The sequence below is a fragment of the Myotis yumanensis genome, unplaced genomic scaffold (genome assembly GCF_028538775.1).
Source record: "Myotis yumanensis isolate MYYU_CA2020_CCGP unplaced genomic scaffold, mMyoYum1.0.hap1 SCAF_1, whole genome shotgun sequence".
NCBI classification, from domain to species: Eukaryota; Metazoa; Chordata; class Mammalia; order Chiroptera; family Vespertilionidae; genus Myotis; species Myotis yumanensis.
This window is the reverse complement of record NW_027223752.1, coordinates 230,638,384-230,662,156: the sequence shown is the minus strand read 5'-3', so window position 1 is coordinate 230,662,156 and position 23,773 is coordinate 230,638,384. Positions and strand designations below refer to the sequence as shown.

The 23,773-nt window shown below is 39.4% G+C and overlaps 1 pseudogene; it reads left to right on the top strand.

The window, feature by feature from the left end:
* Nucleotides 1-22,788: 22,788 nt before the first annotated feature.
* Nucleotides 22,789-22,954, top strand: LOC138999476 (U2 spliceosomal RNA; annotated as a pseudogene).
* Nucleotides 22,955-23,773: the final 819 nt, after the last annotated feature.

Genomic DNA, 23,773 nt, shown 5'->3' with positions numbered 1-23,773 from the left:
AGCATTAATTATTAAAGTGCCAAAATTTCAAAATTAAAGGACAAAAGCTACCTAAATATCTATCCAGCAATAGAGAAATGGCTAAGTACATTATGAATGATTAATATTAGTGAATATTACAAAATTTTTTAAATGGTTAAAATTATGAAATTCTGTTTTGGAAGAGTTTCCAATACCAGAAAAATACACATTATAAATTAAAGGAATATCAAGATTAAAAAATTGTCTTTATGGTCTGAGCTTAACTTTGTAAAATAGAGAGGAAAAAGGTGGGAAGGATGTTAGCAATCAATTCCTCTGGGGATGATTTGGTATAATTTTTCCCATGTTTTATGTATTTATACTTGCAAATTAAATTTTTTGTAATTAAGAAAAATGTCCTCTAAAATAATTTTGTCCACAAGAACAACTGCTTTGACTAAATTTGGTTTAAAAATAAAATGTTAAACAGCCCTTGTTGGAAATAACTTGTTTGATGGAAAAATTTGTTTTTCACTTTTCTGCTGCCAAGATAATTTCTTTTAGACAATGCTTTTATCTTGTGCCCTTTTAAGAAACCTCACTGGCTCCCTGTTTCTTATGTCTTCAAGTATAAATCTATTTGATGGCTTTCAAGGCCTTCCATAATGTTGCTCCATGAAAATTATTTCCTCTTTGCCTTCTTCTTTTCTAGATTCCAACATGTATTGAAATCACCCTTGACATCCCATACTTGCTCATAAAACACACACACACACACACACACACACACACTGCTCAGTAGTCTGACAACAATCATATTAACCATTCATTCATTCATTCAACAAATATCTGAATCTTTCCCATGGACCAGGTACTATTATAAGTTCTGGGGATACAGAGTTGAAAAAGATCAAAAGCCTGCTTCCCATTGAAATTTTTGCCCAGAGGAAAATTTATTAGGCATTAAATTTCTAAAGGCCACGAGGGAGATAGACTCTTCTACAAATTCAAGGTCTCTAGACTTAGGACTTAACTGTGGCACCAAAATTATGCATATTGGGTCAAATTAATCTAGTACTTTGGAGAAAAGAAAACCTTCACTTATTTCATCCTTGGTTACTGCATCTCCCCCAATATTTACAATAAATTACTACATAAAGTCTACTATTGTATGTGTTATAAAGAAAATGCTATTGAGAGAATTATTCCTTTATCCTGATCTGTTCTACCTTGAAAGTTTTATGTGCCAATCTTATTTTAAAATGTATTACTAAAGAAAGTTTTAGTCCCTCTGAGGATTTAGTTTGCCTTGTTCTCTCTGATATGAATAAAGTTATGACACATCCTCTTTCCCTTTTTTCCCTGACAACAAGGAAGATCAGTGCTATAATATTCAGCTTCAGCGACATCTACAAACATTGGCATACTTGCATAGGTATTATGTTAACATATTAATTTCTTTTATTTCTAAGTATATTACTTTCTTTTATTGCCTGTAACTTCTTTCCTGTGGAAAGAGAAAAGGGTGTCATTGAGATGCTGCCTGCTGGAGGATTGAGGTACTCATCCTCAGCTGCTTAGAATTGTTGTAGCCAATAGCTCTCAACTGTGTCTCTTTTTGGTAATTGCTCTCAGTCAAAAAGAACCTACTTCCTAAGGCTATGTCCCCATCACTGGGACAGCACACATCCAACACCTGGTTGAGTGAGGCAGAAATATAAAGACCCTAATTCTTTTTCTTCAAGGGAGAATAATGCTGAGGGCCCTCCCAGTTGGCATTGAAGTTCATCTTCCTCAGTCCAACCCTGCAAGTGTGTTCCCTAGAGAATTCACCAATGCATCTCATTCTTGCAAATTCTGTCTCAGTATCTGTTTCTTAGGATATCATACCTACAATAACTATAATAGCAATATTTCCTATTTGTTGCCATAAGTACCCTCTACTGAGTCAGGTCAATAGCCTGGCTACCCCCAGCCCCATATGTCACATTATATCCATGAGAACACCATTGGTTATTGATCTCCATTTTGCCATGACCTTCCAAGAATTGGAACCACACTTCTTAGTACTTCATTCTTTATTGACTTCTGTTATTCACCATTGTTTCAGAATGTTATAGCCACATGGTTGTACTTGACACCCCTTCTCACTGATCCACACATTTTTTTTTTGCATTCATGATAAGCTCTCAAGTATTAAAAAACGGCAATGATCTTGGAGAGATTAGTTGCCCTTATAACTATTGTTCTACTTACTCGTTCACTTTTTGCTTGTATCATTACTTGTGCAGAAAATATGATTTCATTGTCTGGAAATTTTAATCTTACATTTATAAGAGGCAAAGCTCTAGTCCATACATGGCCATTTGCAGGGTAGCTTGAGAATTATGAACTCCATTGTGCCTATAAATAAAATCAAGGTTGTTCAGTTGCTAGGGCTTCCAAAACAACGTAGCCTTAATTTGGTAGCTTACAATAACATTTATTCTCCCACGGTTCTGGAGGCCAAAAGTCCAAAATCAAGGGGTTGGCAGAGCCTTGCTCTCTCTCAGGTCTGTAGGGAAGGACCCTTCTGTGCTTCTCCCTAGTTTCTCGTGGTTGCTGGCAATCCCTAGAGTTCCTTGACTTGTGAAACAAACCATCACTCCAATTTCTGCATCTATGATCAAATGGCTTTCTCCCAGGTGTCTCTGTGTCCAGATTTCCCTCTTCTTATAAGTATACTGATCGTATTGAATCAGGACCCACCCTAATCCAGTGTGACCACATCTAAGCCTAATCACATCATCAAAGATCCTTTTGCCAAATAAGGTCATATTCACAGGTATCAGGAGTTAGGAATTGAACATATCTTTTTGAAGGACACAAGTCAACCCATAACAAAGGTGTTCCTTGCTCTGCCCTTAGCTTCCTGACCCAACAAGACCAATAGGACAGAAGTTACCATAACACTAAGCATCTTCAGTTGAGTAAAATTACTTTTATTTATTTATTGAGATATGGCACCATGCCTAGGAAAAGTTCTCAGCATGGTATATTAAATACCAGTAGAACCACTGCTATAGGAATTAGACATGCCATCTCTGTTTATTTGATGCTCTCTTCATCTATATCTCTGCCTGTGCCTGGCCTTCCTTTTCCTACAGTGTGCAGGGTGCAACATTTGGCAAAATTCTATAATCTCCTCTCACCAAGTGTACCTTTTATCTTTCTTTCCTGTCAAAACTTTCATGTCCTGTTTATCAATGTTCATGACTGAGCAAAATGATGAGATTCCTTCTAATGGCTCCTCATCTTCTAAAATAAAATAAATGGTGAACATTAATTCTGGAAGACAACAAGAGATATTTTTAAAAGTATAGAATGAAAGTGCTCCACAGAAAAATACATTTAGAAAATATTGTATACTAAGCTTCCTCTTCCAAATTTGCAAAGTATTTAGAAAATTTAGGTTATGAGAATTCCCACAAGCAAACAAAAGTAAACCAACAAAACATGTTTATCTTGATTTAAAACAGCATTACCAAAATGTATTTAATCATCAAACATACTGAGGAGAGCCACAGTGTGGAACATTTTCATAGCCTCTCTCTGGGAAATGAAATACAATTGTCATCATCTTGCTATTTCTCTCCAGAAGGCTTTTCTAGATTAGCCTGTCACCCAAACTGATTTCAGGCAATAGGGAGATACCACTGGTGTCTAAGGGAATGGATCATCTTCTAGGATGTATGTTATTTCAGATACAAATCAAAATAAATAAAATGAAATAGGATTATATAACATCATAGAGAGAGTCTTTAAATTTGGGTGGTTATTGAAGGTCTTTCTGTGTTAGTAACCTTTGAACCGAGACTAGAATGACAGGAAGGAGTGAATCATGTTAAGAACCATGGGTATCTTTGTCACAGCAGCAGTTGAAATTTGAATGTAAGAAGTGTAGCTTTGTCCTAGCCAGTTTGGCTCAGTGGATAGAGTGTCAGTCTTCAGACTGAAGGGTCCCAGGTTCCATTCTGGTCAAGGGCACATGCCCAGGTTGTGGGGTTCATCTCCAGTAGCTGGCATTCAGGAGGCAGCCAATCAATGATTCTCTTTCATCATTGATCTCTCTCTCTCTCTCTCTCTCTCTCCCTTCCTCTCTGAAATATGAGTTCCTTGACTTGTGAAACCATCACTCCAATTTTTGCATCTATGATCAAATGGCTTTCTCCCAATGTATCCAGATTATCTATATAGTAGAGGCCCGTTGCAGGAAGATCCCTGCAAGAATAGGGCTTCCTCTGGCCTATTCCTGCAAGAATAAGGCTTTCTGCGGCTCGACAGGCTTTGCTGCTGTCTCTACTGCCTCGCTCCCTCTCGTGTCCGCTGCCTCTGCTCCACTCCCGTAACCACTGCCTCGACTCTGCTCCCATGTCTGCTGCCTCGGCTCTGCTCCAGTCTCCGCTACCTTGGCTCCCTCCCTTCTCTGCCACTTTGCTCCCTTCTCCAGCACTTGGCTTCCTTCTACATTGTCTTCAGTCTTTGCTCCACGCCTGCATATGCAAATAGACCGAATGATGGAACAACTGAACAACCAGTCTCTATGACATGCGCTGACCACCAGGGGGCATGCTCGCAGAGCATGGCGGGTGTTGGCAGCAGGTGAGAGAGCGTGGAACATGGTGGGCCACAGCAGGATGGTGGAGTAGGTGAGCGGGGGTGCCAAACCAAGGTGGGGTATCGGTCGCTATCATCAGGGCAAGCCTCTGGTGGTTACTGAAAATCCTTTTGCTCCTGTGCACTGTAGTCCCACCCGGTACTTGTACCTGCTGCCAGCGCTGGCCCCACTCGCACCCACTGCAGGCGTTGGAGCCGCTGCTTTGACAGCGCCCGGCGCCGGTCCCAATCGCTTGGCACTGTCAGCGGGTGCCAGCAGCAGCTGCCATCCCTGTTCACTCCTGAGGGCTTCTCCACCTCCCCCTGCACCTGAGGGGCGATCTGGGCAGCAGCCATGGCTCTCACCCACTGATGGCACCAGCCCCACTTGCACCTGCTGCTGGCGACAACCCCAATCACTTCGTGCTGTCCAAGGGCGCAAGCAGGGCCAGTGCCATCAGTGCGTGGGAGCGGTGGCAGTGGGAGTGGGGCTGTCAGCAGACAGAAGACCAGGGGACCACGGGCTGCAGCAGTAGGGGCTGGGCAGGGGCATGGAGAATAGGCCAAAATCTGCCCCTGTGCCTACAACAGCCTCACGACCCACAGTTCTTTTCAAGTGCAGGAATCCATGCACTGGGCCCCTTGTATCTAAATATGTCACATTGTGAGGTACAAGGGATTAGGGTTTTAACACATAAATTTGGCAGGGAACACACAATTCTGCCAATAACACTAATATCTCATTCTCTAATGAAAACCAGGTCTTCACAGCCTTCAAATCCAACTATATCAGCTAACCAACTTCATATTCCCATCCTTAATTATCTGTTGCTTCTACTCACTAACGATACCACTGACTATATCAACCAAGACTCAACTGTAGATAACAGAAACAACTCTGGCTATTTTAAGCAGGAAGTAAATAGCTTCATATGGGGATTTAGGAGCTTACAATATCCTGGGAAGGGTTGAGGTAGCAGGTTCCTGTCTGGGCATCTAGAAATGACCCCTAGAACAATCCTATATAATAAAAGGCTAATATGCAAATTGTCCCCTCAGGGGTTTGACCAACCAGGAGTTCAACCACCTGCTATGACGTGCGCTGACCACCAGGGGGTGGTGGAAAATGAAGGAAGGCCCTGGCTGGCAGCCGGCAGCCAGCAGCTGGGGGAAGGAAGGCCTCAATTGGCCTTGATCGCTGGCCAGGCCTAGGGATCCTACCTGTGCACTAATTTCGTGCACCAGGCTTCTAGTATATACCGTATATAAAAAGAAGTGTGGCTTCACTAAGACTACATTACACTCCTTCATGTGGTGGGGAATGGACCACTCAGGATCTTCACACTGCTCAGGCACCAGAAATATGATGACTTTGTGAATAATATACTTTTCATTATATCTCCTAACCTCTCTTCCTGTTATAGAGGAAAGTTATTGATTGTTCTGTATATTTACTTTGCAATTGGGTAACTTACTGGGTTCACTTATTAGTTGTAATAGCTTTTCAATGATGCTCTCTGAGTTTTCTAGGTATACAATTGTAGCATCTATAAATAACACTTTTTCTTCCTTTATTCCTATTGTTATACCCCATACAGGTTTCCTGCTTTATTACATTGGGTATAATGTAAGTCTTATTACAAATTCATCGGAATGATGAAATGTTGTGGAATTTTGGAGACTCTATAAGAATCTAAAAAGATTTTCAGGTGTAATATAATAATGGTTTGGTCTAAATAATGGCATGATAAAATCAATATCTATTAGAGGGGGATTTTATATTAAAAGTTGACTAAACCTGGGGATATGGCCTGGGAACACTAAAAGGTTTTGAATTTGAAGCATATAAGTCTAATTGGTAATGAACAGGAAGTGGATTCCATTTTAATAGCTGTGGAATTCCACTAATCTATTAGTCTGAGAAAAGGTTGCTAGAAAAGAAAATAATTAGAATCTTCCACTTATAAACAGCTCTAAGAATGTGTCTTTAAGAAATATATGTGCACACATACTAGTATGTATGTATATATATATTATTTTTACAGTTTCTTAGTAGTCTGCTATTTGCTCTACTTATACAATATATTATATAAAGATAGAATAATGCTTATCCAATTTATAAAGTAAATTGAAAAACAATATACTGACCCATTCAGCCTTTTAAAACACTGAGAAGGATAATATACTCGTTTTTCAAATTTGTACACTTCAAAGTCATAAGAATTGCTCCCAAGGATGTGTTAGTAGGGGAGTCTTGATTTAGTTAGTCTGGAGTGGAGCCTAGGGGTTTACATTTTTAGCCATTAGTCCAGGTAATTCTGATGAATTGGTCTACAAACTACACTTCTTTTTTTAAAGAACTTTCCATTTTATTTTTTAATTACACTTTACATTCAATATTGTTTTGTATTAGTTTCAGGTATATAGCATAGTGGTTGGGTAATCATATACTTTACCAAGTCCCCTGATATTTTTAGTATCTACCTGGCACCGTATACAGTTATTACAATATCATTGAGTATATCCCCTATGCTGTACTTTACATCCCCATGACTATTTTGTAACTACCAATCCATACTTCTCAATACATTCACCTTTTTCACCAGCCGCCTTCCACTCTGGCAGCCAACAGTCTGTTCCCTGGGTCTGTGAGCACAGACTACACTATCTGAAATCTTGGTCTTGGTCTTTACAGTTTGCGCCAGTCCTTTGAATTTGTGTGTTGCATTTGGTACACATATCAGTGTCATTCACATACCACATCTCACCACCTTCTGATGTGTACCTGAACATTGCATGCTGGCAAATTTGTCCATCTCTTTGTCCATGTGGCTTTGATTTCTGAGAGTGTCCTCATTTGCCTAATCAGATTAACTGCCAGGTTATCCTTCTAAACTCTATTCAGGCTCAGGGGAATCTTGGTTCTCTCTTCCGAGGGTGGTGAGGTTGAGGGACTGCGTGCCCCTCACCAGTAGAGGACGCCGCCAAGTCACTCTTTCCGCTCTAGTGGAGCTGAGCCGAAGCACTACAGGTGAGGCAGCTTTTCTATTCATATCTGCAGTCCACAGGCTACGGAAATACTCTATTCTTTGGTGAGATTTCTGTCACAACCAAATGAAGATGAAACAAAAGCCAAAAAAAAAGCAAAAAGAACTTAAAAGTACTTCAATCACACCCACTTATTTTGCTTAGCATAAAGGAGGAGTCAGAATAATGTTTACTATGGTCTATTGTATAAAAATAGCAGAAGACACTATATACACATGAGTATTAGGAAATAAAAAGTATGAATGTTCAGAGCTTTTATCTACCTCCAGTACTTATAAAGAAAATGGGGAAGCATAAAAAAATACTCTACCAGTGGGAATGATGATCAACCTGTTTCTGGAATCTGGGACAGATTTCCAGTGAATGCAAGAGCAATAGGAATGGATTTAAAAAAACAACAACAAAAAACTAGTGAATCAGAAATACAATGCTACCAAAGAGCTTGAGCTTGTTTACGTGAAAGTACTTAGAAGTATCCTGTCTATCTCTTATTCAAAACCCAAGTTGCCTAAAACTCAGAGGACTGATTAGCTAGCCTCTGAGATACCTGGAAAGGAAGGGAAGCCTGGAACTAAATCTCCCACATAAAAACCTCTGGGGTTGGAACTGAAACACAGAAAGCCAGGTCACAAAAGTCATTGGTAAATTCAGTCTTGACCTTCTGCCTCTGCCTGCATGCCACACAATCAAGGGTTGGCTCTAGAAGGGCCCTCACAGGACCAGATCCTCGGAATTCAACCACGGGCTCTGCGTCACACATTATCGTAATGACCAGTTTTAAGAATAAAACAAACTACATAAATATAGCCTGCCACACCAACCCACCAGCCAACTGAAACACTGCAGAACGAGACAAAGAAAATAGCATCCTGAAGATAACCCTCAAAGATGCTCTCCCAAGCTGCGTCGGTCATTGGCAGCATCTTCGGGGTAAGTTTACAGTTCTTGGACCCGCTATGATGGAGGCAGAACTCACTTGAATGGAGAAGGTCCAATGATCTGTTTGGAAACCCGCTCAGCATATTACCACTTACATAATTTGGAAGGTATTTTTGCAATATATCTTTTTGTGTGTGTGAAAGAAAGGAAGGGCCCCATCTCTTCTTATCCCTCGTGGGTGGTCCTGTTGTTCCTCCTTAGGAGTAGAAAGGGTACAGTGTTTTCTTCTTGCCGAAATCCTAAGTGGAGGCTATTGCTCTGCCTTTATTGTCTATTGCAATCTCAGCACAGCCCCACTCCTACTAGTTTGTGTAAGAGCCCAGCAAGGGCATTTCATTATCTTTCTTCTAAGTGTTGCCTTCCTTGCTTTCCCCCTTTGTTTCTTTTCTCTCTTAAGGGATCTTCATTTTCATTTTACTAGGATGTTGCTTTGAAAATGAAAAAAAAGTGGTATAGTCCTTTAAATGTTTATCTCATTCAGAACACAGGGAGTTTAACACACTGAGAGGAAGGATGTGAATTGGGAAAGTTACAACTTGAAAAACTGCAATTGTGGGTGAGAAAAGAGGGAGAGAATGGTAGATAGTGTGAAACAATCCAAGGCGGAACCCTGAAAACCTCTATTCAGACGCAACAAATTGGACATTCTCTTTAGTCTGTCAATCTCCTGTTCTTAGCTCTTATATAGCATCTCTTTTTCCTGATGCTCAGGCTGAAGTATTTCCTCTCATGAAAAGAATGGAGGTTTTCAAACTCAAGAGCCTAATTAGGAACAAGGTTTTCCATCCTTTCAGTATTGCCTTGTAAGTTCAGCTTCTCTTCTCTGCGCTATTTACAATAGAGGCATTGACGATAAAGGGTATCACAGCAGGACACGGCCATCATTGGGAATATCGAAATGAGAACTGTGGAGAGAAAATAGACACAAGTTCAAGTACCGTGGTGTCCATTCTTTGTAAGTGTTTTAGTCTAATGAAATAGCACGCAGGCTCATACCATATTGGAACCGCACTCAGTGGATTGTGAAACATCTTAGCACTGTCATTAAATTGCTGTGGCCATATGGAATGCGCCTCCAATTTAGTGTTGGAAAAATGGTCCTCAGTTCCAAATTTTGACACTATTCTCGGAGGCTACTTTTGTTTAGATTTTACTGCTCCTGCTTAAAAGATGGTTTAGAGATGGCTGGAAGAAAAGAAGAATTCTCATGGGAGACAGGTGTTGAATATTAGTTTAAATACATAAAATAGTACTTCTGAAATTTAGTGTGCCTGCAGATGAACTGGAGGGCAAGATTCTTAAACATTGGCACCAGATGTTCTGTAAAGGAGCCCAGCGATTTGCGTTTTCAATATACTTCCTGATGGTGCCAATTCTTCAGGCAAATATGTGGATAACACTTTGAGTAGCAAGGACCCAAGGCACAATGATTTTAGGGAGAATAATAAAAATAGGAGGCCTCTGAAATCTTGAAATTATCCTTGACTCTTCTTAAAAATATGTTTTTATTGATTTGAGAGAGAGAGGAAGGAAGAATGATAGAGAGAGAGAGAAACAGCAATGAGAGATATACATCTATCGCTGTCTCCTGCCAGTCCCATAATGGGGACTGAGCCCTCAACCTGGGCATGTGCCCTAACTGGGAATTGAACAGGGCACCTCTTGGTTTATAGGTTGATGCTCAACCACTGAGCAACACTGGCTTTCTTTTACATGTATGCTACTCCCTTGAACTCTCTCACCTTCTGCCACGATTTCCAATCACTTGTAGACTGGTCTTATGGATTCTACCGTCCAATTACTACCTCTTTAGTTTACCCCCCTCCAACCCTCCAGTATTTCTAATCCCCAATTTAATTCAAACCCTGAATACTTTTTGGCTTGGATCTTCAATGTATCTTGAGTGATTCCCCCAGACTCCCAGTCTTATCTCAATTTAATATAGCATCATATAACTTTATTTTTAAAATAAAATCTGATTGAATTTTTCCTCTGATTAACCCTTTGAGTGCCAACCAATATCCTAGGAACTATGCTAAAATTGCCAAGGCATTTTTGCTGATTTTACAGCAGTTTAGGAAAAAAAATTATGAATCGCAAATGAATGAAGTTACATATTCAATATCTTCCACAAAATCGTCATCTTCACAGCAAGAATTGACATATTTAGCAATACCATCATCACGAATAAAAGCAGACTTAGAACTGGACACTGCAGGAGGAGCGTGATCACGCTCCCTGGCACTCTAGGGGTTAAAATGGGACAAAGGCCTTCAATTCTCTTCAGAGTGAAGTCCAAGCTGCTTAGCATCACATATTAGGCCTTCCTGATGTCTCCCTCATCCATCTGTCCAGTTTTCTCTCCAACAAATCCCCATCCCATCCCCTAGAAACAATGTTTGCTATCCGATAGCCATGTTGAGCTACTTGTGGATTCCTGATGGGTTGGAATTTCCATTCATCCTTCAAAATCCAACTCAGGCATAACTCCTCTGTGAAATTTTCCAATGCTCTGCAGACAGCCAACTGCATGAAACATGCCCATTCTAGGGCCACTTGTCAACTTGTAATAATCATTTGTTTATTTTCTTCTGTAAAATACTGTGATTTTGTTGAAAGCAGGGTTCAAAATGCTACAGCATCCAGCACAATGATGTTTGCTCAAATTGATTTTAAGAGAGATTAAAGATTTCTATTTTTCACATATGGAGGGAAGAGAGGAAAGATAAATTGTGTCAAAGTCTCTAAAATAGGGCTACAGAGTGATGTGATGATGTCTTGCTAAAATGAGAGAATTCAGTCAGATAGGATTTCAGGCTTGTTCAGAGGCTTATGCCACTCACTGTAAGAACCACGGACATTTTCAAACCAATGAGTGTATCTGTCTATCTGTGTTTCAAGCCTTATGCCTAAATTTGTTTAAATACTCAGTACAAATATCACCAGTTGCATATAGAGCATGCAAATTGCTAATACATGGGTTATTTTATTCCAGCTGTGCAATGCTTTAAAAAAAATGACTGAATATCCTTTACCTCATTAAACATGAAGCCTGGAGCAAGTCTGAAGATTTATAAAGTATCTCTGTTCCTATTTGCCAGGAAGAAAAAGGAAACTGTGAAGTACAACATGACAGACATTTCCTTTTTTCCCATTTTCTATATGTACACACCAATCAGAGCCATGGAAACCTAGGTGACCATAAAGCTCAGGTATATTCTTTCCCATCTCGAAGGCCACGGGCACCTCTTAAAGATTTCAGCTTTAATGGGGGAATAAGGGTTAAAGCTAAACAATGCTGGCTCCACACACTACATGAATGAGCAAAGGAAAATCCATTGGGGTTGGTAACATGGATTTAAAATGACAAGAGTAGGAAAGCACTAGACCCTGAGAGAGCCCCAAGACAGGTAGGTAAGGTGGTGCTTTGATAAATGCTACTTTCAGAAATGTGTGAGCAGAAATTTTGGTTCTTTGTATGGCTCCAAGGCAATCAATGGGGGTCTCTCAGCACACATGCCATTTATTTTTATATTTTACTAGAGGCCTGGTGCATGAAAATTCATGCACTGGGGGGGGGGGGGGGGATGACCCTCAGCCTGGCCTGCCCCCTCTCACATTCTGAGAGCCCTCAAGGGTGGGAGGTGACCCAGCAATCAGGGGAAGGTGATGCCCCCATCTCACCTCTGCTGCTGCCACTGCCAGCAGTGCAAGCCTCGGCTGGCCCTGGTTACCTGAGCCTTGGGCTGGCCCAGGGTGGTTGGGGGACTGGGCACCACCATCTTGTGGCTGTGGACGCTACCATCTTTGAGGGTGGGGCAGTAAATTAGCATATTCCCTCCTTATTGACTGTGGGCACCACCATCTTTGCAACTGCGTGAGCGTCAATTAGCATATTCCCTCTTTATTAGATAGGATTATAACTGAAATTGTTATAAAAGAATGACTCACTTAATCTCTCTATCTGGCTTCTATATATTAAAGCACTTTGCTTGCTGCATGGGCTCAGGTCTGAGAGGGCCAGAAAGGAAGAGGGAGTTTTTGAGCTGATTCTGGGCTCTGATTTCCTACAAAGCTCAGTCAGGCATGGGCTAGCCACACCAACACTGCTCAATGTAATTGGGAGGTATCCCATTTCCTCTGGTTGATTTTACCCCAATCCGCTTTCTGAACCTCCTTTTCCCGATCCTTACTTTCATATATACCTCAGGGACAAATTCACACCTCCAAAGTTTCCTTACAGTAACTATGTCCTTCCCATTGGTGAATACCCCAACAGTCATAACCTTTGAAAGTGTACTGAGCTCATGGTTGCTAGGGAAATCAAGAGAACAGAGCACACCCAGTTCAATTTTGTTGTCTATTTCAGGAACTATAACATCCAGATGGCAAAGCAGGGTTCAAAATGCAATGTGTATAGTATCTAGAGTCAATGATGTTGCTCAATTAAATTGATGTGAACAGAGATTAAATCACATTTGAAGATTTCCATTTGTGTTTTTATCTGTGGCTCCAATGGCCATGGATCATTTATGCTAGTGGTCGGCAAACCACGGCTGGGCAAACTGCAGCTTTCGAGCCACATGCCGCTCTTTGGCCCCTTGAGTGTGGCTCTTCCACAAAATACTGACTTTTGCGCATGGGCCACAAAGTTTCAATCACACTGTACATGCGCGCCCGCACGTGGTATTTTGTGGAAGAGCCACACTGACGGGGCCAAAGAGCCACATGTGGCTTGCGAGCCGCGGTTTGCCAACCACAGATTTATGCGATTCTTGCCAAGAATGGGCTATATATGCAGGCCCAGCAAGGACAGGGGCCAAAGGTGAACGCCTAGTTGACAAGAGGGCTCAGAGGAGCCTGACTAAAGTTTGGTCAAGGAAAGAATCTTTGTCAATGGCATATAAACATGTTATAGTATTCAGTCTTACAAAGAAAGGAAATTCTCATACATACTTCAACATAGATGAACCTTGAGGTCATTATGCTCAGTGAAAAAAAAGCCATTATTTTTTTAAAAAGAAAAATACTGTATGATTCCACTTATATGAGTAGTCAAATTCATGAAGACAGAGGTAGAATGCTGGTTCTCAGGCATGGGTAGGAGGAAACGAGGAGTTGTTATTTAATAGGCATAGATTTTCATTTTTGCAAAAGGAAAGAATTCTATAGATTGACACATGCACAACAGTGTGAATGTACTTATCACTATTGAATTGTATATTTAAAATGGTTAAGATGGTAAATTGTGTTATGTTTATTTTATCCTAATTTCAAATACATTTAAAAGTTTTATTAGCAGTGTACACACTGCTCATTGCTATCCATCACCAATGAGATTTCAGAAAACTTTGAGCCTTAAAACAGCTCCTGTGAAAGTCATCAATGTGACCTACATTGAAATTCATTGTTTCTGAAATGTATTTACTTTAATTGGAATACTGTAATCAAGTAAATGGAATCCACAAAGCTTCAGCTTGACAGTTTTATTGAATTATCATTATTGAAAACAAAATTTGCAAATGAGAAATCATTGACATTAATTGAAACAAAATCAAAATAGGAATTTAGCAAATTAAATAATGTGTGCTCAAATAATATGTAGGATGTAATTTTAAATTCCCTATTTGTGCTTTGGAACACCTTAAGTTGGTGAAAGACTATGCAATAAAGTTGTCAATGTTCCTTGCTTACATTGATATTTAATAACAGAACAAAATTAAATTGATGAGGCATAATTTTGCAGCACCTAATTTAAAAACATTAAAATGTAGATAGAGAAATTACTTGATGAGTCTGAATGCATCAAAATATTTGTTGAAGAAAATATACTCTGAATGGAGAAATAAAGAACCTGTGAGAATATTTGAGTTTAAATTTATACAACATAATCTAGAAAAATAGACTTGCAAAAAATTTTTATTTAGCAGAATTTTCTGAGTTTACCAGTTATCTCAGTGTGTATTGAAAGAATAGTCTCTCAAATTTAATTTATTGTGGTCTACACAGAATAATCAAGTTGTCAACTAAATAGTTTAATGGGAAAATCATTATTTTTTTACAAACTCTAAAATGTATTTTGGGAGATACTATTGTCCTAAGTGCTTCTATCATATTTTTACTCATATTTTCATCTAAATCCTTAGCTGTCATTTACCAGGTTTAAATGTTGGGCAAGTGATTTAATTAAAACAAGACTCAACTTCTTCTTAAAAATGTTTTTAAATTACCTTGAAATTTAGTTGTGTTGTTTAGAAATGATTTATATATACTTCTTATTTAGTGGGCTAGACACAGGACTGTCTGATTCTAAGAACTCCCCCCCCCCCACTACATATAAAAGCTTATTTATTATAATGTAATTTCTGATTGTATTCCAAAAATGTTATTTATTGTCATAGAAATTTGAAATTAACATAATTTCCACATGATGCAAGATATATTTTTTAAATTTCCCCCACGATTTAAAACATTAGCAAATATAGGTCAGCAAATGATATTGCTAAATTGTACTGCATTATAATTGGAGTGGAGCTGAGGGATGAATGGGTATCAATGAGAGATGATAAATGCTGGCTGGGGGAGGGAGAGGGACAGAAAGAGATAGTAATAGAGGTGAGAGATAGAGAGAAAGAAAGAAAGAAAAGGGGAGAGAGAGGGAGAGAGAGAGAGAGAGAGAGAGAGAGAGAGGACTATGTATAGCCTTTGGCTTTCCTCCTCTTGGAAAATTAGTCCAAGCCAATTAGGTCTAAAAGCAAAATACAATAACTCCAGCTGACACTTAAGGATACACACACACACACACACACACACACACACAAATTGATCCTATAATTCTGTCACTAACTAGAGTTAGTGTGCATTAGGAGTCAGCAAACTGCAGACCTTGTCCAAATCCAACCTGCCACCTGTTTCTGTATGGCCTGTAAGATAAGAATATTTTCACATCTTTAAATTGCTGATAAAATTCAAAGAAAAATGATATTTGTGGCATGTGAAAATTAAATGAAATTCAGATCTCCATTATTATACACGAACTTTTTGGCAGCACAGCCACACCAACTTGTTTACATGTTTGTTTTGGTTGCTTTTGTGCCTCAAAGCAGTTAGGTAGTTGTGACAGAGACTGTGGTCTGTAAGCTTAAAACACTCAGAGTCTGGCCCTGGTGTTTGGGGTCTCCTGGGCCATAGCCACACTCTTTTTCACGATTCAAACATGCTTTAGACTTTTCTCAGACTTTGGACACCTGCGACTCATTTCTAGTGTCCAGGGAGAGTCTTTGAAGGAAAGTGCTGGAGTTTCTGTCTGAGAAGTGACATCAATAAAGTTGTTTCAGCGTCAGCAGCTCTAGGAACACAGTCTCCTGTTTCCCACTCGGGCCAAATTAACAAACATCTAAATAGGTTACACTATGTCCTGCTTTGTGCCTACAACATCCTGGTAATTATCAAATAGCCTCATTAAGCACATTTGTTCTCTATCATACACTTCCAGCTTCTTATTAATTGTGGTCTCACTTGTCTGCGCTAAGCCATTCTGGGGATTCCTCTCCTTATCTTGTTATATCTAATGTCTTGCTGAGCTGTACCTGGAGGTTAACACTGAGCTGAACAGCAGGGTGGGTCAAACATAATTTCCAAAAAACACCCCCCTGTAGCAATGATTTTTCACGGAGCTATGGGATCTGCATTCAACCCATTGCTATATCCCAATATAGCTTTGCTTCTTTCTAAGAATTTGTCCTTTTTGCTGATTTCAGCATTCAATCATCTTCTGTTTTTTTCTTTTCTTTTTATATGCCCCTTCTTAGTCTTTAAAACATATATATATATATATATATATATATATATATATATATATATATTTCAGAGAGGAAGGGAGAGGGAAAGAGAGATAGAAACATCAATGATGAGAGAGAATTATTGATTGGCTGCCTTCTGCATGGCCCACACTGGGGATTGAGCCTGCAACTCAGGCATATGCCTTGATGGGAATCAAACCATGACCCCCTGGTTCATAGGTTGATGTTCAACCACTAGCCACACTGGGCAGGCCCTTCTTAGTCTTTATAAAAAAACAGTAAACATAATTTTAACTGATTTAATTTTAAGGAGTTTTATTGAAGTATAATAGGCATACAAAGGACTACACCTATTTAATGTACACAACTTGATGAGTTGGATATCTGCAAACACCTGCATGAGCCTAACCGCTATGAAGGTAGGAGACAGTTAACAAGTGCAGAGTATCCACGTGTCCCTTGGTATTTGCCTTTTTGCATGGGGACTTGTTATTCAATGGATATGAAGTTACATTTATGGTAGATGAATAAGGTCTAGAGATCTGTTCAACATAGTGATGACCATGGTTAACAGTGCAGTTATGTGCACTTCAAAATTGGTTAAGAGGATAGATCTCGTGGTAAGTGCTTTCAACACACACACACACACACACACACACACACACACACACACACACCTACCTCCTGAGATGTATGTTTAAACACAGTAGGGTGAAAGGAAGAAGCTTAGAATAATTCAATTTCCTATTGTAATGACTAGGATGAGCACCTCACCCTCATGATTGTTTGCACTTCAACACAGGTGCCTGCATTTTGCTTACATTGGCTCACAGCCTCTCAGCTGCACCCTTAGTAAAGGCAGCATCTGCACAGCTCACAGTCAAGTAGAGACTCGGTATTGTGAAATGCTGAATTAGGGAAAACATGGAAGAATAATTTCCCTCCAGCTAATTCTCAGCTGCCTTTTGTCCTGCTTCACATTTTTATGGACCTGACTGTCCAGTGAAGTTCATGCCTTCACGAGTTTGCCTGAGTGTGTGAGAAAGACAGGAGGCAGGGCTCATCCAGCTGACAGCATCCTGAAACAGTGACATCAGTTGTTTTGACTACTGTTGGTCAAGTCAGTTTATTCTGATCCTGACATTAGTTGACATCACGTGTGAATATATCATGGGGCGTATAGTTCACAAGCTGATACAGTTCTGATCCAGAAACTTCTCTGGGAGAATAATTCCAGGTGAATCCATATTGTGACTTTGCTTAGCCTCAGGAGTAAATGTATTGACATGTACATGTTTGTTCGAACATTTACTGAGCACCAGTGATAAGTTAAGGTCTCAGATACAATTAAGACATCTTTAATCCCCTCAAATGTTCAGAGTCTATTACAGAGACAGGCTTATAAATCACTCTACAAGCAGGTAGACCACATGCTATGACCTATGTGCCCTGTTTGCCCTTTTGGTTCAAAGCACTTTACGTGAATTCTTTAGTCCATGAGTTATGTCTAATTATCCCCATTTTATAAAAGAGGCACAGAATAACTCATACAAGGTCATAGTAAGTAGCGGTGTCAGGATTCACACCCACCGAATCCATCCTCAGTCTCTTCTCTTAACCACTACCCTATACCAGTTACGGCGAACCTATGGCACCCGTGTCAGAGGTGACAGGCGAACTCATTTTTTTGGTTGATTTTTCTTTGTTAAAGGGCATTTAAATATATAAAATAAATATCAAAAATATAAGTCTTTGTTTTACTATGATTGCAAATATTAAAAAATTTCTATATGTGACACGGCACCAGAGTTAAGTTCGGGTTTTTCAAAATGCTGACACGCCGAGCTCAAAAGGTTCGCCATCACTGCACTATACTCTCCCTCATGTGTGTCTTAACTCGATCTCCTTTACTGCTGGCAGCAAAGACCCGTGTAGATTTTGCTTTTCCTCACCTCCCTATGTGCAGTGTAGCAACACTGCATAATACTTCTGATAGCTGTCAAAGAGAGTAACAAATTAAAATGGAAGGAAATATCAGTTTCCACTTTGCAGAGGAGATCCTTAAAATAACATTTTATCTCACATCTCTGACGTTGCATTTAAAGAGGCAGGCCAGACATCTGGAAAGAGGTTAGTCTTTTTTAAGGCATCTTTAGTTAGGTGTTCACATCTTGTGTTCCCAGAAGACTTTCTCTCTCCTGCCCCCAGAGCCCTACCCAGAGGTATTTAATGGACATCTAACAACTTGGACAGTTGATGCATCAATTGAGTTGCATCCAGCATATCTCATGGCAGAGAGGTCAGACTTCCTAAGCATGTGAAGGTCCACCCGTGTTGTCACAAATAGCTATATGTTCTTTTTATGATAGAGCAATATTCTATTGTATATATGGACCACATCTTCTTTATCCAGCTATCTACTGATGGGCACTTAAGTTGCTTCCATAGATAGTACTGATTCTGTCTTAAAGTTGAAGAAATCGACTCAGACCTTTTGTGATTAAGCCTTCAGAGTGGTGTGGTTGTGACGTAGATATGTGTCTTCTAACAATTTAGTTGAAATTATAGTGGTCAGGAGCATGGGGCAGGAATTCAGATGATGGGGGATTACACTCAGACTCTAATGCTTATTAGCTCTGAGGCTATCAACATTCCTGTTCAGCATTTCATCTGTGAAATGGAGTAATAATTCCTGTGACAAATCATTACTCACGTGAAATATTAGTACAGTATTTGGCAATTTGCAAATATTCTCCAAGTGGTCATTACTAGTTTCTATGGTCAGCTATCTCTCCATTGTCTATAAGTAAGTTAAATTTCCAGTTCAGCCTAGAATTAAAGTATATTAATCTAAAATGACAAACGTGAAATACTCTTTAAAAGTAATACCAATTTCCTTTCATTATTTCAGCATTGAGTAAATTCCCCTTGGCCTTTCATTGACTCTAAAATATTGAGTTCTTGTTTTTTGTTCTAAGAGATGCAGATTTTCATCAGGATTGAATTTGGGGTCATAAGAGGTTATTTTATGATCAATGGTGACATTCACCCCCTCCCTTGCTTTACCATATGATTTTATTAAAAGCTGGTCATATTTAATATTAGTAACAATAAATCTTTGATTTACCATGTGGGACAAACTTGAAAAGAGTAATTCAATGGTACCTATTTTATGTAAGTTCCCTTTACTAGTATATCTTAACAGTGCTTAAAATGCCTACTGTATACTAGTATTCTAGTGGTCATTAATGGAATTTACTTCTGTGTTTCTGAAAGACTTCCTCTAGACTAAAGCATATATAAGAATCACTTGGGGTCTTGTGATATTGCAGATTCTGATTTTGTAGTTTTGCCTGAAATTCTGCATATCTAACAGGTACCCAAATATTGAGTCACAAGACTTATACTACCTTAAATAAAGAGCTTTTAAAATATATGCATTCCTGGACCCGACTCTTAGAGATTCTTATTTAGTAAGATTGAGATTAGATGTCTATATTTTTAATATATGCATAAGTAATTTTGTTAATATGCCTTGTTTGGAACTGCCAAAATATATTCTTATTATGAATGTTTTGATCAATATGGGTCCAGTCTATCTTTGTAGTCTACCCTTAAATGCTCTGTTCTTTGTCTATATGGCAGGTACTTATAATTCTCTGGGTATACCATCTCTTCATATGCTGTTTCCTTTTCTTTGGAAAAACTTTTATTCTATTTATTGAGGAAAGGACTACTTATACTTAGAGATCCAGTTCTGGTATAACCTTATCTTTGTAACCTTCTCTGATGTTCTAGTCTAGTGGTCCTGAGATGAGGGTGATTTTGTCTTTCTGCTCCTTTAAAGATAATTGATAATGTCAGAAGATATTTTTGGTTGTCATAATTTTGGGGGGTGCTGTTGTCATCTACTGGGTAGAGGTCAGTGATGATGGTAAACATTCTACAATACATATAACAGCCTTTACCACAAGGAATCATCTAGCTCAAAATGTCAATAGCTGAGATTATGAAACCCTGTTCTGAGCTGAGTTAGATGTTCCTCTTTTATTTTCCTTTTGAATGATTCAATCTGTTACTTATCAAACTTAACTTCTTATTATCTACAAGAGGCACAATGCACAAAATTCATGCAAGGGTAGGCCCTCGCAGCCCTGGCTGCCTCACACTCCGTGGCCCCGCCTCCGGTCATTCCAGAAGGTTGTTCTGCTGTCTGGTCTAATTTGCATATTAACTCTTTATTATATAGGATTTTTCTATCACCCCAGTAGACTGTTATATCTGTGGACAACTATCTCCCTTTCATCTCTATTTCTTCATAACTAGTATATTGGTGTGTGTGTGTGTGTGTGTGTGTGTGTATGTATGTGTGTGTAAATTGGTTAATGTCTCTTTGAACTTATAACTGAATTTACAAATACACTCATATGCAGTGTTTTGTGGTAGGCAGGCGAGCTAACCCAAGATCTAGATAGATTCATGGATCCTGGTTGGGGTGAGATGTTACCCCAGCCTGAAAAGCATAATATCAAGTCATCAATCACCAACTGCAGAGTCAACCTCCTGAGAAAAAAACACACACCTATTTATCGTTTGCCAATTGGAAGGAATACAATTGACTAGAACCAGCTGGCTTTGGCCTCTCCAAGAGGCTGTGACCCATTTAATCAGTTTGGAATGCGTTCATAACTTTGAAGGTGGATCAGGAAGGATGGCGAGCATGGACTAAGTCAGCTAAGATGAGCAATCTCCCCATTTCAAGTGTTTGATGTAAGAGACACAATGATTAAAAAAGAAAAAGCTATGTGAGTGGGGTCAGGGGTGAGGGTAGGAAGATGGTTCATTCTTTATGATTTTGAAAACTGACAAACTGTGTTTAGTTTGGAAAGACCTGAAAAACCTCACATAACTCAGCCTGTGCCTCATTTCATCAACAGTGTGGGGAAACAGTGAAATCTGCAGTTTCTGCTTTCTATCTGTCATCTAAGCCATTCCAGGGACAGTAATCCTGGCTAGTGTCTTTCAGTTGCAGCCATTTCCCTGGAGAGATGGAATTATTAATAAGACATACATTGAAAGCTCATATACTTTCTCCTACCTGTTTTTCATTTTTCCTCTTCCTAATGCAATTTCACCAATCTCTTGGAAACTAGACAAACAAGGGAAGTTCTTCACTGCTCATGCTTTCCAAATGTGCTCCCAAAATTGAAATGCTATACTATGTGCAAAATTCAGGTCTAGAAGATTAGAAATAATTTCTTATATTTGTATGGGGCATTATTTCTGAAGAGCAAATATTACATTTGTGTTATTTTATACTTATCTTACTTTAATGATTCACTTTCTTTTTCATTACCTAAATGGCAACTGGTCCATAATTTTCATTTCAAGAATTGTCTTTCTTCTGCTGCTTTGAGTGCTCATTCCCATTAATACCTTGATTTAATATTTCCAGAAGCCCACTAAGCCTTAAGATCCACTGATACTTCATTTTACTATTTCTCTTCCTTTTAATTAGCACTGATTCCAAAATCCATCACTCAGCCCTTTATCCCCCCTCAACCCCTCTCTATTTCTTTTCCTTTATCATGTTGGCCTGGCTGAACACCCATCCTGGTTAATTGCTACTCTCTTTCTCTTCTACTCTTGTACCTGAACAGTTGAAGATATCTGGAGACAATTTCCCCACCCCTCCACCTCCACCTCCACACACAGTCACATTTATATTTATTAATCTCTAAATATATGACCAAGACCTTGTGACCCTTAACACTCCTTAAAAATCCAACTCAACTCTCTAGACCAGGGGTTGCGGAGAGAAAGTATTTTAAGCTTTGGGGGCCATACGGTCTCTGTCACCATTCAATCATCTAGCAGGAGAGCAGCCATAGATAGTGCACATATGAATGGACGTGGCTGTCCTCCAACCAAAGTGTTTACGAAAACAAGCAGTCAGGTGGATTTGGCCCCCCAGGGGTAGTTCGATCAACCAGCTCTAGACCATTTATCTTCTATCCAAGATGACTATTTTATATCTTCTCGCTTTTCTAAGCCTTCTACACTCACTCCCCGCTCCATGTCTTTGTTATTAAATGTGCTCTCTGTTTTATGAAAACATCAAAAGGAATCTGAAAGAAAGAATCAGGCCTTCTGTTTCCTCTGGATGCGAGCCCATTTTACTCTGCATTCCCTCCCACCACTGTGGATGGAACATCCATATTTCTCTTTGAGGCCAACCCCACCCTTGTGCACTGGATCCCATCCCATCTCCTCTACTTTAGGTAAAGTTCCAACAATTCTGTCCTCATTTTCCTGTGCTATTAATCTTTTCCTCTTTGCTGGATTGTTTATATCAGCATATAAATACGCTATAATAGATGCCATCTTTTAAAAAAGGAAAACAATCGTTTCTCGGCCTTTTGGCTAAGATCAAGTGTAGTATCTGTTCTTATCAGTTTAAAAAAGGAAAACATCACTAGTCATTAGGAAAAAGCAAATCAAAACCACAGTGAGATGTCACCTCACACCTGTTAGTATGGCTGCTATAAAAAGGACAAGAAATACCAAATATTGGTAAGAATGTGGGAAAAGGGATCCTTGTACACTATTGATGGAAATGTAAATTGGTACAGCTATTATGGAAAACAGTATGGAGGTTCCTAAAAAAAATTAAAACTATAACTACCACATGATGCAGCAATCCCACTTCTGGGTATCCATCCACAAGAAATGAAATTGGTACCCACCCGGAGGGGATATCTGCACACCCTATTCATTATTCACAGCCCTCAAGGTAACAAAAGAACCTAAATGTCCTTTGATGGATGGATGGAGAAAGAGAATGTGGCAACTTCAGCTTCAACTTCAGCATGGACCACCTGCTCCTAAGTCTGCTCCATTCCAATGACTGTGCTCTTAACTACTATGTCATTCTCACAATAATTTTTAACGAAGGAGGGAAAAAGCAAGCAGACAGAAAAATGAATGAAATACCACAATTATTTTGCATCATCTGAGCTAGACTGGCCTGCTGGAAAAACAGAGAATGATTCTGTAAATATTGAGCTGTTGTCCTACCAGATCTCTTCTGCAGAATCATCTCATTGTCTTGGCTACCGCTATACTGAATGACTTCCAGCTGGTTGGGATTTCCAGATGTATGGAATGTCTAAAGGGGCCACCATGAGCTGAGGTGTGTGATCTGACTGCAGTGGGTCTGAGTTTAAGAGCGTAGCGCTGGTGACCTAGAGCTTGAGTGGTGTTGAATGATTCTGGCTCCAGCACCCACTAGCTGTCTGCCTTGTTCTCAGTGACTTAACCTGTAAGCCAATCAGTTTCATCTGTAAAATGGGGTTAAAAACGTGCCTCAAGGATTATTAATAGGACTT